This window comes from Rhyacophila brunnea, unplaced genomic scaffold (genome assembly GCF_057557595.1).
Source record: "Rhyacophila brunnea isolate RB1 unplaced genomic scaffold, BYU_Rbru_1.0 scaffold_14, whole genome shotgun sequence".
In the NCBI taxonomy this organism is placed as follows: Eukaryota; Metazoa; Arthropoda; class Insecta; order Trichoptera; family Rhyacophilidae; genus Rhyacophila; species Rhyacophila brunnea.
The window spans coordinates 16,178,751-16,197,777 of record NW_028232796.1 but is presented as its reverse complement, the minus strand read 5'-3'; the positions used below and the strand labels follow the sequence as shown (position 1 = coordinate 16,197,777).

At 34.3% G+C, this 19,027-nt stretch overlaps 1 protein-coding gene across 2 annotated transcripts in view; it reads left to right on the top strand.

Annotated features, from left to right (window-relative positions):
- The window catches only part of LOC147075650 (uncharacterized), a 413,567-nt gene that overhangs the window by 133,517 nt on the left and 261,023 nt on the right, over window positions 1–19,027 (top strand). The gene's annotated exons all lie outside the window — the stretch shown is intronic.

The window sequence follows — 19,027 nt, the reverse complement described above, 5'->3', positions numbered from 1 at the left end:
GAGTTATTTATTCCGGTTACGGCTTACGTATAACTTGTGATGAACGTTAATAATTATTACTATTAGTTTTGAGTCGATCAATATTGTATGATAGACTACGTTATCTCATGCTGACATGTTTACATTATTTCAGTTTGGAAACTATCCCAAAATGTTAATACACAAATAATATTTGCCGACATGGCGTGTGTTTGCGCGGGGATTATCATCATTACTATTATTTGTTGGTTTAAATCTAACTTTGAAAGCTTTGACATTTGACATAACATGTCACATGCGACATGTAAGAAAGCTTCAAGCCTTAAGTGAATGGCAGCCAATTCAAAAACATTAAACTTTACTTTAATTGTATTACCATATAACTTGGAATAAACTTAATTAATATTTATCTACGCCTCACAACTTGAAACAAACACTATTTGCATATGTCATATTTCGATAAATTGTCATTAGATCTGAGGATTTTATGATTGTTGAATAACCCGAGAGTGATTTTATGATGAGGATTGTCTAGTCAAATATGTAGAACTAAATGGCTACTTAATTCGTTACTAAATTACCTGTGTACGAATTTCGGAGATCAAAAACTAAAATAAATTTCATGCTATTTTCATCTTCTCATAGCAGTACCTACATCTTCAGTAACAAAATAAAAAAAAACACTATGGGTCAGATGCAGTGTCATACCTATTTAATAAGTCCACTTATTTGCATCTTAACTTATGCAATCGATATCTGGCGATTAGTGATTAGCAAAATTGAGAAAGGAGATTATTTTAATTCAAATTTATTTATTCATGAGTTTAAGTTAAGTTTATACAAAAATTAAGTAGTAATTACTTTTATCATTATTTTGAACGTTCTTTATTACTTATTGGTGGAAATAAATATAACTATCCAAATGTATAAAAAGAAGTAAGTAAGTAATTATAAGCAAGAGCTTATCGTGTATGTAGACTGGATGTATTTTTACTTTTGTTTGCAATTTACAACCTACGGAAAATCATCAGCGGGCACGAGCCATGTCGTTAATTCTACGGGTAATGCGATTATTCCAGATTATTCGTTAAGCGACGCACATACAGTGCCATATACACAAGGGTATCAGCCACCCGGGCATCAGGATAAGACAGCGTATTAGGAGATATTAGCGATGTGACAAAATTTTGCTATCGATTTTTTTTACAATGTACCTTCGTTGTATTGTCTCTCAATTAATATCTTCCAGGTCATGCAAACATTCTTCATATATGCTGTATTAAAATATAATATGTAAAAAAGATATACTTAGGTACCTATATTAGAATTTATTAATATCATTAATAAAAGTATAGTCAGGTATCAGGAAATCAGGATACGACAAGATATCATATTGTGACACAATTTCTTATTTATACTGAGTATATAGGTACTTCTTTATTCTCATAATATCCTGGTACACAATAATTAGATTGTTAATAGTATCAACTGAGTGTAGTTGATGAAATTGTCATAGGAATCGGTGTTTTGCGATGGTATCGCCTTTGAGCGTTTTACGCTCAATGATCTCCTTGTGATAAAATAAATATTCAATCGAAAAGGGGTTATTGTCTATTTTTATTTATATAGACACCTAGTAAATTAACATTAAGTCTTATGTGGTTATTTTATAATTATCTTTATAATAATGGTAGGAATAATTTTGGAAATTTATAATCGCAGGGTCGCAGCCCTTGCCGACTTTAACATATTTACATAGTCAATACCTACACAAATTAATTACATTCATATTTACAATCATTCAACTCCTTCTTTGGCTTCAATGTTTTAATAATTCTACAATTACTGCTTGCTACTATTGCTACTATTATTTGGACATGTCGACATTTAATGATAGTTAACTATTTCTTTTATTCAAACGAATAATTCACAAGATTTAAGAATATATCATTCTGATTACGGGACATAATACATAATTTAGAAAAACACTTTCTGAGAGAGTATATTATAACCAATAGAAAAAATCTTTTTTGAGAAAAGTAAGCCACCCCGGCCGGGAATCGAACCCTGCATCTCCACGGGTAAACGCCCCAAACGTCGCATTTATCCAATATGCTACGGCGTGACATACTAATTGCGACAAATTTTAACTATTGGTCACTTTTAACACCTACTCACCAGCGCTCTTCGAAATCAAGCTACTTTGGCAATCGATTTTTTGGTTTTTGATTTTGGTTATCGATTTAAGAAATCGATTTTTGTTTCTTAAATCGATAACCAAAATCAAAAACCAAAAAATCGATTGCCAAAGTAGCTTGATTTCGAAGAGCGCTGGTGAGTAGGTGTTAAAAGTGACCAATAGTTAAAATTTGTCGCAATTAGTATGTCACGCCGTATCATATTGGATAAATGCGACGTTTGGCGCGTTTACCCGTGGAGATGCAGGGTTCGATTCCCGGCCGGGGTGGCTTACTTTTTTCAAAAAAGATTTTTTCTATTGGTTATAATATACTCTCTCAGAAAGTGTTTTTCTAAATTGTATATGTTTTAATGATAGTGTTTGAAATGCAGGGATATACCTACTTAAATATTTTCTAATACACTTATAGCGGAGTATTTTAGGTGAGATTATATTTAAAAACAAAAAAACTATAAAAACATAACTTTCATAGTAGGTACTTTATAGGATTATAAGTTCAAAACAAATCCCTCTTTTTATAACTACATAGTCATACTTACATGAATTATTATGAGATATGTTTCAGATTTAGTAGACATCATGCGGCGTCTGTACGTACTTTATTTATTTATACAAATGAAATAAAAAAAAATATTCGGTCCGTTTTATTCCGGATACATAATCTTATATAAAAATATGGCGCGGAAAATACATTGTTTTAAATGACCACATTGTGCATTTCGCCACTTGGGGATCTTTTTTATATCATATTCGGCACAAAAGTGTTTGTTTTTTTTCCGTATGAGTCGCACGATTAAGCCCGAAGTTCGAAGCGAACGTCCGGCAGCGCCTTTTCACCCTAACCCCCTTCTCCTGGAAAGTGTTTCCGCAAGCTAGCCCCCCAGCCACCGAGCCCCCCGTTGTTTATGAGGAAATTTAGTAGGCAATTATCTGCTCCTTTGTGGTGTCCGAAAGCCAACAAGCGAGCAAGTTCGCAACTCTATCGAAACTATTTGGATGCTCCTTTGAATTGATCTCGGATTCCAAATAAATATGAACCTCCTCTACATGTTTATATACATACTCGTAATTATACGTATACTGACCATACACCGATTGTTTTACAAGAGTATAGCATCTTTTTGAAATGGTTCTTAAGAATCACGATTAGAATAGAATTAATTCATGACACGTAAGATGTTTTTCACGAATTTTGAAATTCAGATTTTTTTTGTGTTTCTCTATGTATTAACCAAGCCGTAGGTGGTGAATATTTATATTAGTACTAACATAGTTACTAAAAAATATCTGTAACGATATGTGGCATCCCAAAAAAATGTTGTCTTTTCAAAAAGTGCATTTTCTCTGGCTCTTTCTTTTTCCCAATAATTTTCGAACGTTCTGCGTGCCGGTCTGTGAGGTTTTCATGGTTTTAGAATTATTATTTCGCGTACCATCAGAATCCCTCCGTATGCCATAGATTCATCACCGCTGTCATAGGATACATTACATATGTTTTTAATATCTTAGAACTTGGAAGATTTCAGAATACAACATTCTTAGTTGAATATTCGATCGGCCGACGAAAGAATACCTCAAATGAGGATTTGTTTGAAAAATATCGACATAATTAGTAATTGAGCCGACCCAAGTTTCCTTGGGGGCTTTTTTTTGAATTTGTCTGTCAGTCTGTCTGAGACTGTTCCGAATATATCAATAAATATAACATTAAAGTTTGATTAATAATGGAATCGTTATCTATTCTAAAATTTTAAACCATTAAAAACTCATTACGTTTGTCACCGTGAAGAAGGGTGGTACATATCCATTTATTATTTTAATTTTTAACTTTTGATCGTATCGTCATGAACAAAGTATTTATAGAAACAATCATAAATCAATTATACCAGGCATGTCCAACGTGTCGATCGCGGAATGTGTTTGAGTTCATCGTACCACAGACCCATAGGAATTAAGTCGTGATAATGTAACAATCGTGGACATTAATATGTTCTTATTGCGATTTTGAAGAGGAAGCTTTAACCATTCCTATTTTTATTTCCTTATCCACCATACTTAAAAGTCGTTTTGAAATTAAGCATAAGGAAGCCCGCGTGACCTCGTCGTATCACTTGATTCATATTGCATCACTCACGGCCTGCCGCAGTAGTGAGAAAATGAAAACATTTGAATCCCCACGGCGTGGGGTATTTGCACAGTAAGAGAATAAGTAGAGCGCAAAGAGTGGCCAGAAAAAGACCGGGAATATGGGAATATGAATGGGAAATTAAGTATTTCTTCTACTAACGAAGGATAAGTGCTATTACCTTATATATAGTATATTTGTCTTAAATTATCTATAACGCATGCGAGGAAACATATGAAAATGTGTTATAGAGCAAGAGATGGAGAAAATGTATTAAACATACACGCATAACGGATAGAGTTAGAGTGCTGTAACTTACTGTGACCTTGGGCAATATACCCAAAAAAATAGAAACATTATGGATGAGGAAGAACCATCAGCTAAGCGTCGCCGTTTGATAAAAGAACGAGTTCAGCGATGGCGTACTTCGCAAAGTCAGGAGGCTCTATAAAGACTCCGCCAGGTTGATGTCAAATAAGTGAGTAAATAGAGGGAGACAGGGATAAGACGTATGCGAATGTGGACAGGTGGTACTGCCACCTGGTAATATTTACTAGTTGTTAATAAGTGTCAAATAGAATACGTTAATACGTTTGGTCGAGTTGAAGAATGACAGGGAGAGTGTTGTAGATCAGTGTTTATTAAACTTTTTCCACCTGCGGACCACTAAAAATAGGAGAACCGTTTTGCGGATCACTAACACAGAAATAAAAAAATATTATTGTTATGGTAGGTAACGTATAGTCTAACGTCTGATCGCGGTTGATTTCGTCACGTAAAACCATTAATATATTTTAAGAACAAAAACTCAATGCACAGACACTTGGTTTTGAAGATTTTATTAGAATTTTTAGCCTATATATTTGGACGCCAATAATTCGCAGACCACCAAAAAAATTCTGCAGTCCACCGGTTGAGTAACACTAAAATTTATAACACTGCCAGTTGAACTTACGTAAATTAGTTAGGCATGCTTTCACAGTAGGTACGTATAATAGAAAAAATAATATATTGCGAAGATAACATCGTGTATTAATTAATGATATCATTCATATCAATAAAGGTTACTGTTTTTTTTTAATTGAGGTACTACTTGTTACACAATTTATTGGTTATAAGAGAGATGACTCTGGATGCCTGATCGTGATAATAACTTTGTTACTAAAATGTGTTCTCGGTAACCAGGTTTTTTTCGAGCGTGTGTTTGGGATTAAAATTTAACAGCGATGTATTATCACGAAACAATAAATAGAACAGCGCGTACAATGAAAAATGTGCTATAATTTATCACGTACGATAAAAAATAAAAGATTATTTTGTGAAAAAAAAACGTTGAAAACTTGCGTAGGTACGCGAGGGAAACGAAAGACCCGTCATACCTGTAACGGATGATATAACGTATTAATTTGTCAAATAAATGACAAATATTTGTCGCAGTCCACCACGCAGTAAAGCGTATGGGAAATTAATTGAAATTTGGATTACTTACCTACTTGATTCGTTTATGCTGGAAAAGTTCTTCTTCAAACTTGTCTTCGGCGTATTATTTAATCAGATTTGTCATTGGGTGATTCACATGCTTTCCCTCGATCATCTGCTACGTTTGCAATACTCTTTAGTATGTCAATCGCCCTTAAAAGTTGTTCAGGTAGCATGCCAGGAAGAGATTCGATTGTGCAAGATTCCTATTTTTCTACTGTTAGTTCAGTCGAGCCTAGTTGTGAAAGGATGGATAAAGTTAAAGCTTAATAATCGGCCTGCGTGGAATCGCACTAGGCCGATCGGCCCAACTGAAGGGTAGGCAGGCTAAGGCAGCTCATCTCTTTCCCTCTGCTCAAGTGACTGGTATATTTTATACACTTATTTTCCAATTGATGTCTAGCAAGCTAGTGACAGTGAGGTGGCGTAGAGGTTGGTGTAATGTAATGCGACATTGGAGAACGAGACATTCTAAGTGCGAAAACTCGGGGAAGACATGCAAATATTCCATTTCTTTTAGTAGGGGTCGTCATCGTACAATATTAATAAATTGGAACAATTACGAGATTATATATTTTATTTCGCACGCGGCACTGACAAGCTGTTGTTGCTCTAAAGTCTAAATGACAATGTGTAATAAATTTATTTTTATGATGGCTAATAAGAAATAATAAAATATCGCAAACCAACGAATTTATTTAAATTCAATTTTATGATTCAAAAAATATTTGGGGACGGTATTTTGAGTTTGCTTATAAGCGGTATTTTGCCTAGGTACGTCTCCCCTACTGTCCTGTAATATATAAAAAAAGTTTTAAGGGTCGATTTTCTTATCATTTTGATAGGTAGTTTAGTATAGTAATATCATATACCCAAGTACTTATTCTTTGTGCTTTATGTTGCTGTCAATACTGAACTCTGTGGCATCAATCAATCGGGATATCATGTAAATAGCTTATGTCAGCTTTTTAACATAAAGAAGCATTCAACAGCAGGACGCTAAAGATACTATTCATCGGTTTGCACACAGTGAATTTATATTGTAGGAAGTATACGATGGTGGTTTGATGATTAAGGTAAATGAAAAAAAAAACAGCAGTTTTCCGATGGAATTTTATTTATTTTATGATTTTCGATGGTTGATTTTCCAACTATTCGAAATAGCCCTCTTTCTATTGATCACTTCATTAATATCCGAAAAAATATCTTAGATAAATGTAAGTTGCAGGGCAAACATAACTACAAAAGTGAATGAAGTATCGATTTGAATTAAGTATGTTAACACAAAAACGTTACCTTTATAGTAGATAAAAAAACATTGATATTGATATATCTACTTACTAAATTCAAAATACAATGAAATAAAATATTTTAGTAATTATTTATATTCAGCATTCTCATAACGTTATATTGAAAAATAAAAATCCAAGTGGTTTTTGTTTGTTAATAAAATTATTATGTTTGATATTCTAATCATAACAAAATTGACTTTATTGGCCGCATCTCGACATGTCGTTGAGTTTCTGACATAGTAATATGTACTAAATATTTAAAATAGTTATTGTGTCCTGAAGTTATGGAAATTACGATTTAATTTCCTTTGAATGCGAGACGAGGGATTAAAAAAAATATTTGTACGGGCAATAGAATAATAATGTAATATAATAAAAGGGAAACCCTTCGAGTTTTCAGGGTATTTTTCGCTGAGGTCAGTCGCCTCTCGATTGTTTCATTTTGTTCATCTCCTTCTTTTATCCTTATAAACTCATAGAAGTAAGTGAGCACTGTAAGAATAGAATAATAATATCCCCCGGCGAAGACAAAGAATGTTTGCATTTTTTTCCGGTTTATGGGTCATGCTTTAAAATATATCAAGCTTAGCTTACGCTTACTGTTTGCCTTTGGCTTTACTGTAAGGGCTTAATTTTAAACCTCGTATCTATTCCACGGGATTTTTTCGTTTTATAAATCGATTTAATATTTTTTTCAAAATTATAGTATGCAATCGTCGAAATAATATTGTCTGTATGTACTACTATAATAGTTCTGAATATGAAGTTCGATCATGCATGCTGATGACCAAATGTATTATACTCACATACAGGTGTGAACAGAACATGGTAGTAACTACCTGCGATTTAATACACCGTGTATAATGAACAGTTTTGTATCTGTATCTTTGTATTTTATCATTTACAATTTACATTCTCTACCTATGCTTATGAACGAATGCATGAATATACTGCCGAGTTGTGGCGTACGGCGTATATTATGTAAGTATTAATTGGCGTCCCTCATAGCCAAAATGCGTAAGACAACGATTCGTTCGGGGGCTGTGGGCTCGACTCTTCGATGGTCATAATACATGTATGTGATTTTCGCAAACTCTGGGTATTTCTGATTACTTCATTACCGCCCTACTACACTACTGTCGTTGGGTCTCATGGTCTGTTATAGTATACCAAGAAAGCTTTGGTTATTGAAGCATATCTTCATGTCCCATCTATTTGGTATTTGAAAATATAATCTTTCACGCTCTAACTTTGCCACTTTGTCCACTTTATCGAACTAACGTTAGAGCAAAAAGTGTGTATAAAATAAAAACAGTTATTCATAAATTATTACTTTTGATTAATTCCCTCTTAGTGGACAATTTTATAGAGAAGTTTTTATTTATTCTACCAATTAATTACGAAAAGTTGTTAGTTTGTTTTTGTTCCACTCCATTCCCAATAGCAAAAAAAAACTGGGAGTTCTGTAAAAGTAAGGGCGACTCGTTTACAACAAACTGGGGTAAGTTAGTTAATTGCATTAATTAATACTAAACTTAAGCACATAAGCCAGTGAGGTGAACGTTTGTAATATACCGGGGTACCTACCTACCTATTAATATGTATACAGACTAAAGACACGTGTCAGGTCGGCCCTTCGAATATTTATTATGTTTGAATTTTTAACACCTACGCGGTTATTTGATTCGTGAACTTACTGTCTTGTTTGACGTTCGTTTTGTTCGGCAGACATGTGGAATATTTGATATGCATATTAAATATGCAAAGGTGTAGTAAGCCACCTATTGTATAAGTATCGATTCGATACTGCATGCCACTCCTCGTTTATTAGTATAGTACCGTTGGAAACAAACACAATTCTTCGCGATTGACATGAATGACGCGTGCTATATTTCCATTTTGCCACATGGCCTATTTTACGACCACCCGACGATATTCGTTTTCCGTGTCATTGACAATACAATATTCTACATATATATATATATATATATACATGTTAAATCTTCTATATATTATGTAGTTAAAGCCTAAATATATGAAAGTGAATTTGGAGAAAAAACATATTAACGTTCGAATTAGTTACAAATTATTTCGTATTGCGGATTAATTTGTTGCGGACTTCATAATCCGCGACACAATTTAAGATTCATGGTCAATTCAATAAATCATTAAATGTGTAACTTGATTTTTAAATGACCTGCTTATGGTTTTATGAATACTACTTGTATACATCTTCAAATACGAGACTTCTTCGACTTGTTCCACAGCCAAAACATTCACATTGTAATGCAGATATATGGTCTACGTAACGACAAGCCACACATTAAATAAATGGCAGGCTTGTTTTTTTTTTACTGATTTGAATGAAGAATAGATGCATTAACTAAAATAATTTTTGAATTAGGATATCGTATCGATATATAATTTTGTCTATTCAAAAAATTCTTAGCAGAATTTTGACTGAATGGTTCCCAATTTTAGCTTTTTCCACGATTTTTAGCTGATATTTTCTAATGCTTAGACTACACTTAGATATACATACATCTACATCTGTGTGTGAATAAATAAACATTAATTGATAAAGTCTGTTCGAAAGTTGTTTTTTTTATTCCGCCGAGGATAAAAATCATTGACATTCAAATTTTCTTGGTAGACTACTAGACATAAAAAAACGCATTCGATATTATATTCTTTCATATTACAAACATTACATATACCTATTGATTTGTTGGGGCATAAAGTTTCTTCGAAAATGTATCGTTTGAAATCTATTTTCAAACTAGATTAAACCTGAAAATCGCTCCTGATCGTCTGGTCTTGTTCAATGAGACTTCCACATGCTATTAGCTATTAGCTAAGACCTGACGGGTATCGATTACACATATTAATTCGTTATAGCTGGCTGAATGCCTGACTAGCTGAACGTAACGCGCTTGCCTTTGCCTACCGTAGGCATATTATTTTACTAATTTAATAATAATTATTTAACTTGTAGCGAGCGGGTGGGTGGTGTAGGTATATCGGGCCAAAGGCTTTTTCCCATTCGGGACCGGGGATTTTCTTCTCTCAAAGCGATTATCAATAAAAACCAATTTGTATTATCCTACCGACTGGGGTGAGGACGTATTTCGGCTCAACTCGTAATGCAGTCATCGCGAATATTCTCCACACCGTGCGCGAATAATTAAGTCCAGATAAGTTCACAAGCTTATTCAAAAAACTATTATTTGATCACTATGGCGGTAATTTTTCTTCTTCTTGGTGTAAACACACTGACTTATAAAATATATTTGTGTCATCACAATTGGCGTTGAAATACTGATTGGGGTGTATCCTTTATAGTTTTAAATAAAACGAGCGTACAGCCTATATAATACGGAAACCACAAAATAAACAGAGAAGAAAAACAAAAACAAAAAATTATTGAGGTCGAACAAATTTTGGAATTTTAATACTTATGCCGTTTTCGCTCAATTTTGCTAGCGATATTTTTGGTTCTTTTCATCAGCCTGTTATTGGCAACAAGTTGTTTGTGTGTTTTATCTGATGTATTTAAATTTAAAAAAAAAAAACAAAGCACCTGATTTTTATTGATACGTGATAGTAGTTTAGGTATGCATCTCCTGTTCTGTACCTTTAAACATTTAAAGACACGGTTTAGTTTTTTAAACAAACGTAATTTAGAAAACATGCTACTATCAAAATCGCTAAATATGTTTATTGCGAGAATAAGGACATATTATTATTATGACGTATTCACAGGGGCGTACCGAGCAATGATCACTTATTATTAGGGAGCGGATTTATATGCAACAAAAACATGATTATATGCATGCACATATGCACTTAAAATCATTAAAATATGCACTAAAACCAAAAAAATATGCAGTTAAAATTGACATTTTAATGGGAAAATATTGTAAATACCGACTTCACCCAATATTACCGATAAAAAATCGAATCACAAATAATTGAACAAGAAATGCAAAATGTAAATGTAAACTGTGGAAACTAAACACAACTTAAAAAAACAAAAACGACACACTTAACTATTCCTAAATACTATTTGCTGTTTTTTTGTCCGAAAAAATAAGTTACAATATTTTTTTAAATATTCTCTGGCATTAAATTTTCTGCATATCTGTCAGTATTTTGTTTATATGCGGAAAATCATCTCTCAACGTCCACATAGGTGATAGCGCAAAATTTAAATAAAGGTGCCCGTGCCCGAGTTGACTTTTCTTTTTCTGATAAATTAATGAAATGCTCGGGGATGCCATTAAAAATGCAAGTGCATCTACCTGATTTCGTTATGTTTCGATAAAATTATAAATGCAAAAGCCCTAAAATATGAATCTATTAATGAAATATGCACCAATGTCTCAAATATGCTATAACGTCTCAAATATGCATTTATATGCACAATAAAATTTTATTTTTGGATTCTGCGCCTTTCGAAACGGATTTCTGTGCAACTCCCATAGCTGTGCATACACCCTAACAAAACATGCACTAGCATATAAATCCGGGCCCTACTTATTATGCGCCCTGTGATATCAAAAATAAATTTTATTGAACGTTCTTTCAATAGATTCAGTGATTATTTACTTTGTGGTAATTTGCGATATTTATTTAATATTGCATCATTTTATGTATTCATGATATCAACGATATTATAAACATAGATATTACTTTTGATACTATTCAGTTTACAATGTAGGTACCAAAACAAATCGCAAACTTAACTTAATTAAACTCGTGAAACGAGCCGCGTTCGCGAACCAAAAGTTTAGCACCACCGGAGTACGGTATCTCACTTGTGATATAATTGGAATTTCTCTTGATAAGTAATCGGAAGATTGAATAAAAATGAAGGGAACAGGAGGGTGGGGGGATTCATGGAATAATTAACAAGATCAATATAATCCAATGGATTATTATGAAATGATTTGGTCTCCGATCGTTAGTGGAATTATATTCAGCGTTATTTATTTACTAGCGACCTTAGCTGTAATTTCATTGTTTAAAACGACTGAGATTCTGAAATAAGCTTTATATAACGAAACCTTACCAAGCGTCCTCAGCAACACACCCCAAAGACGCCAAGGTTATATGGACATAACTAATTGATCGTGCGATTTTGGGTCAAATTTGATATTACCTACATTTATTTTATATTATTCTAACCATACTCCCCTTGCGATTAATCTCATTCTCGCTACCCCCGCTGTTTGTAGTGCAACAGCGAAGATAAACAAAATTGTCAATTATTATCTCCAGTCCTTGAATTGCGTCGTTATTGTTTGGGTCTATTGTCATGATTTACGGTTGATTTTCGTTTGTCTAAAGATGCAGTGCTCTCGTTTTCACTTCTATTCGTTTATGTTTATCAGAATTATCAGGGTTCTCGAATTCTTCAAAATACAATCAATTAAAATCAAATTAAAAAATGGAGAGAACTGACTAATAAGTTGGTAGGTAGATTATGATATACCATTGCAACCTGTTATGTCATAATTTCGGGAAAGGGACAACTGGGCGCCGCACTGTTGAATGAAACAAACAAACGTTCGTTACGATTTTATACAGAATATATACGAGGAATTTTAATCAGTTTATATCTACTACTTAATAACATAACATAATGATTTTTTTATTGCGGATTCAGAATTGTCATACCTGAGGCTTTATATAAAATAAAAGAATTCTCTTCTCGTTGGAAGTTAAACATATTATGAACAATTAAATCATTATTTATGTAAGTATGCATATTTAAATTCTCACCAAGTTGGTATTAAATAATAATATAATAATAATATTAAATATAAATATTTAAAAGGTACCTATAATTCACGAATGTCTTTATTTTAGAATTTCATTCGATTGTATTACGTATTACGTTCAACGCTTTCACCGATATTCTATATTATATGCGCACATTAATTCATGTGGATTTTCACGTATGCGGGCAACGCACATTCGATAGCGTTTTGCGTGTGCGTTTAACGCAATATCGAAATTGGGATTTAGGACGGATGAATAAATCTCTTATAATTAATCCGTCAACCGTACTCTGTGGTCGGCCAACTGACAGTTTTACCCCCGGATGCATCATACAACAGCGTCACAATTTTGATTTTATAATCGACACAACCCGTCGTGTCGTCTTATTTCGCTCCGCTAAACAAACGCGCGTAATATGAATGGAGTGTGCCGCCTTGCGCCCGATAATCGGCACTTGTCGTCCGCCCGCCCGTCGCCCCGACACGTGTTAAGTCGCGGCCTGGCCACGTGGGCCGCCGGAGCTTCGACCCGACGCCGGCGTCCCGCGACGCTGCAGGGTTGCTGGTTTCGGGGGCCCCGTCGCCGCCACGTTTTCCTCTGGGGTCATTGGAACCATTATTAGTATGTCTTCTAAAGTGTCAAAAATACTATATAGGTATTCCTAGACTTACGTAAACGGTGTAAGTCTAATGAAATTATTGCTAAATTATAGGTAAGTAAGTACTTAATACTTTTCAAATAGATTTCATTTATAAATTATACCTATATTAAGGTATTTTCAAATTAAGTATCTTCAATAAAGAATATTTTATTCTTAAATCTTGTGAATTATTCGTTGAATAAAAAAAATAGTTATAAAATACTTCCATTAAATTAAAATTGAGTTAATAACTTGCTTTTCCCTCCACCACCCGCCACGTCTCCACACCCGCTATGCAGGCGTTTACCGTGGCGTAACGATCGATAGGCGCTCTTCAAATTTGTGTCGAAAGTGTCCCAGGAGCAACTTCCCAAGACATTGGTTGGCGTACACTAGAGTGTGCGTGATCCCTACTTCCATAATATATGATGTATTACGGTCAATCCTCGATGAGAAAAGACCTTCTCGCTCGCCGTAAAATGCCGCAAACTGAGAAATTTTCCCTCGTAGAAACCAAGTCGCAATGGTCGACCGGTCCAACTGAGTTAATAACTTTATTTTTTATGAATAAGGAAAATGTTTTTTCCTTCGTCGAATAATTTCATTATTTCAATTGACTGCTTTAAAATGTATGTGTCGACAATAATATAGGTACACTGCATGTATGCATATGCCTTTATTTCTACTGTCTTTGGTTAAATTATGATGAGTGCTAGGTTGTTAGTTTAGAGATTTATTAAGTTTTCTGAGGTCCTCAAGTTCTTTATTTTTTACTATTGAAATAGTGATAGTATTTGATTGATAGTTTTATATAACTTATCATTGGATTTGTTTTTCTCGATTGACTTATCTAGTTAGGTACTTCATCATTTCACACTCCGATTTGCAAGCACAGGATAAGATAACGCATGACTACTCTTGGTGTTTTGCCACAGCCGTGGCATCTGCCATTTGAGGCCTTCGACGGATAGATAGATTGGTTTTGTAGCACCACTTTAGGACGAGAGAGACCAACTAGAACATTGGAATCCTTATGCCGGGTCCACACTGGCAACCTCGTTAGATTTTACGATAATTATCGTAAATTTCTTAAGCAATTATGATAATTATCGTAAAATTTAATGAGGTTGCCAACAACTTGTTGCCAGTGTGGGCACGGCATTTCGGCTATGTAGTGTGTTGCGGAATGTCGCAGTCAGACGATATCCCGAGGGGATGTGTCAGCCACGTAAAGCGCTTCTTCGTGATCGTGAGAATTTAATGTTTAAACTCATTATTGACAAATTATAGTTTTGTACTTATAAATTAACCAAAGACCAAAGTATTTCGTCGTTTGATAATTGAATAATAATAAAAAATCAAGTCGTGTAAAATAAAATTGTATGTTACTAATAATTATGTTATTGCCATCAAAACAGAATATTTACTCTTTTGTGAATTGAATTTAGATCCATTAACTGTAGTACGGTGTTAGACAAAGTTTGTTTAGAAATCTACACTCTTTTGTTTGTAGACTTCTCAATAGATACGTCGTTACCTCTCCAACATTTAAATTGACAGATTTGAAATCGACGAAAGGGAAACGAAGCCCCAGCTCAACTCGGAACAATTTTCCGTCTTTGTTTGGCCGCCCCGCGTCTCTGGAGCGCGTCGCCGGCAGCTAAATCTCTTATCGCGGATAATTCCCCAATAAAATCCGACAGCCCTGCCAGCCGCTGCCATTCGTCCCCAGAGCGTGCGGAAGAGCGGCTATGCTAGGCGCGCGATAGCTGGAGCCGCGATCGATAGCGCACGCCCTGCGCCCTACGAGCCGGCTCCTTCGCCCGTCGCTCGACACCACTCAACGACTCAACACTCTTTCCTTTGATACGACCTAGGCTTGATGCGGCATGCGAAAAAAAACACTTCGAAATTTGAAATTTCGAATTTGTTGACGTATAAACAAAGAAAAGATTTGATAATAGACAAGGCAATAAATTCAAAAACTTAAACGATTTTGCATGGTGCGAAAAATACTGACATGGTGTAACAAAGCAATCATGTAATTTTTTTCTGATTTACTTTTCAATAATATTTTAATAAGTATATACAAAATACACTCATTCAATAATATTATGTTCCGTTTCGACGCATACATAGTCAAACATCAAACCTCGATGTTTTTAAATTGAGTTTTTATTGCATAGAATTCTCTTGAATTCGCATTGCCATCATGAACCAAAAACGTATAGGTACCTATATAATTGTACACAATATATAATATGAAGAATTTCGTGTATTCGTTTCAATGGCTAAAATTCTAATACCCCGTATTGTTCATGGCAGCCACGATTTGTGTATCTTTGTCGTTTTATATTAATGTTATCAAACATTGCATGAACACAAGTGTATACAATAGTATCATATTGATCTGACGTTTCGTTACATATTATTATACTATGCTGTGATTCGTTCAAATGTCTCAGACTGCTTTCGATACTACATAATATTTTTTCGCGCGTGTGTTGGTCGTATCTCGTATCCATGCGGCACGGTTGCCGATGGCTCAACATTCGTCCTACATTTCGCGCAAACAAAGGAAGTGTCATGACGGCGATCAACCGGTGAGCGGCACCGGTTCCGCGGACGATGGCCCGAGGGCCAATGGACTACCACCCTAACCGACTGCTCTGACAAAGAGAGGGGCTCTATTTTCATTCAATCACATTCGAATTAGAGTGACAACGAATGTTAATATTGCCATTTCGTCGCTATGTGATTGGTTTGTCGAATATCCGTTTTTGTCGAAATCGACCTTTTAATGCAGAATGATTTTTTTGTATCTAAATGGACCAGAACCATCCTTTTATTAAATTGCTTTGTAATGAAAACAGCATTCATAATATGCTGTAAAAACAACAATTTAAATACCTCCATGTATTTAAATATAGAATAATGTCATTTGTTTTTCATCTACTGAACATTTTACATTTGGTTTATTCGACAAACCAATCCTACAGCGACGATTTGACGAACTTGATTGCTGTTATTTTTTGTTAAAAATCATTATTTTATTAGCCTATATATATAATATAGGTATAGACAAAACATGTTAATTACCTGTAGATAGATAATATACAAAGAGAATTAGAATATACTTAATAATATCTAACAATCGGTAATAATGTCGAATTAATATAAGTAGGTAGAAATATATAAGTTAAAAAAAGATTTATAAAGTTCTAAAATATCCTGTAATAATATGTGACATAATATTACCCCGTCCCTCGAAAGAGTATCCAAAACAACGACCGCACTCGTCTCAAAATGTTTATGATTATTCGCTGTCTTGGGCACTCTCCTGGTCTGTTAGTCAAGATAGTGAATAGTGAAGACCTACCTATCTCTGCTACCGTGCTCAAATCATTGGGTCCAAATGTATCGCAACTCAGGGGGCAGACGATTTAATTTCAATTCAATTTAATACATAATCAAGTGTATGTAAACATACCAGACAAAGGTTACGAGCAAAACAAATCGAAATCAAATTCAGCCCTTTGAAGGCGACATGAATGAATTATTAGGTTATATGAAACACAAAGCTTATTATTGTGTTACGGTATATTATCAGACTTATTGAATTCAAATATTTAAGAACAGTATTGGTTACATGTTATGAGTTTTTTTGGTACTGTTCGGTTATACCGGAGGCAGCGGAAAACGCATTTTGAAAATAGCCGATAAACTGGATTATTTGTTAGTTTGGGTTAGTTTAGGTTCGGTTAGGTTGGGTTAGGTTAGGTTAGGTTAGGTTAGGTTAGGTTTGGTTAGGTTAACCTAACAAATAATTCAGTTTATCGGCTATTTTCAAAATGCGTTTTCCGCTGCCTCCGGTATAACCGAACAGTACCGTTTTTTTTTTGCGTGGGGACTATAATATTATTCGTACAATGGTACCTACATCCATATTTGGCATACCTACAAGATGAAACTTGAGTGTTGCTGATCCCTTTGTTGTTCCAGTCAGTGTTGCCAACCGTACTATAATTATAGTATTATTTGTACTATAATTTTTGGTCCGCGTACTATGTACGATATAAAACAGGTATAGTACACCCAAAATACTATAATTTTGCATATCGGAAAAAATATGGAAAAAAACTAAAATTTCGATATTTCCGTTCGATAAATGGGTGCAAAGTACCATAATTTCGCAATATAAGAAGATTTGGAGAACTTAGAAAAAAACTTGAAAAACGTAAAAAAATCCCTTGACTTTGGTTTACAATGATTTTTTTTGAATTCTTCGGTAAGCATTTTTGGTCGGAAGAGGTACCTTAATAAAAAGGGGTCTCGGAGTTTCTCAAATTCTCCGTTTTTTTCTGAGAAATAAAAAACCTATTCATTTTCAACACATGATAACGCGTACTATATTTTTTCCCCAAATACTATAATTTTGGAGGCTGTGTACTATAATTCCACTTTGAAAAGTTGGCAACACTGCCGGCCGATGCAGCCAGTGTTGCCAACCGTACTATAATTGATAGTACAATAATATAATTTTGATTCTGCAAAAAATGTAAAATACTATAATTTTACGCCAAATATGCCAAAATACTATAATTTTAAAGGATTTAAGCCGAAAAATGTTCCTGTACTATATTTTTTTTTTTACAGAAATACTATAATTTTTATGGCGTTGTATTATAATCAGCATAGAAAAAGATGGCAACACTGGTTCCAGTGGCTATTGATATTCGCGTATAAATATAATCACTATAATAAATTACTAAACAATATTATTTTAATATGGGCAGTAGTCAATACGGAGGTTTATAGTAGTTTAGTTTATATACGTTTAGTTTATAGTAGTTGCGCTCTATTATTTGTATAAAGTAAAATTATTTCATCACTATGTTTGCAGAAAACCGACCATATTTATGTCTAAAATCAAGGTCATTTATTTTCTAATCACCAAGGTTTTTTCTAGAGGGAAATGTAGTGCAATCTCACACAAGTTTGGTATTTATTTATGAGTTTACCCAATTTTGCATATATATACATGGAAATAGTAAGTAGGGTGCGCTGCACACTGTGTGTTCTAATTTTTGACAAAGCATATTGTACGAGGTATCAAATACGTTTCTATTTTTAACTCTAAATGTTCGTATTACATTGAGAGAGTTATCTTATAAGTACGTTTTGCATAATGTAGGTACAATTTCAATTGCGATTTTCAAAGCGCAACACCTACTTTCAGTTTGACCGAAAGCACTTAGCCGTATGCCGAGGACGTCTCAACTCTCAAGTCAGTGAAAAATATTCGAAAGATCTCGCCGTGGAGTTTCTTTGTCTCGCTGCGCACTTCTAGCTTTCTGCTCTCAGCACACTTGTTTCAATGGAGCTTTCAGCGGCGATGCTTACTTTCTACCGGACGCAACTAAACCACACACGGGAGATTTTAATCGTAACCCTCCTAATATCACCGCACCGATTCTGTAAAGCCGACATACCACAATATTCTACTAGTCTACGAATCTATAGCGTAT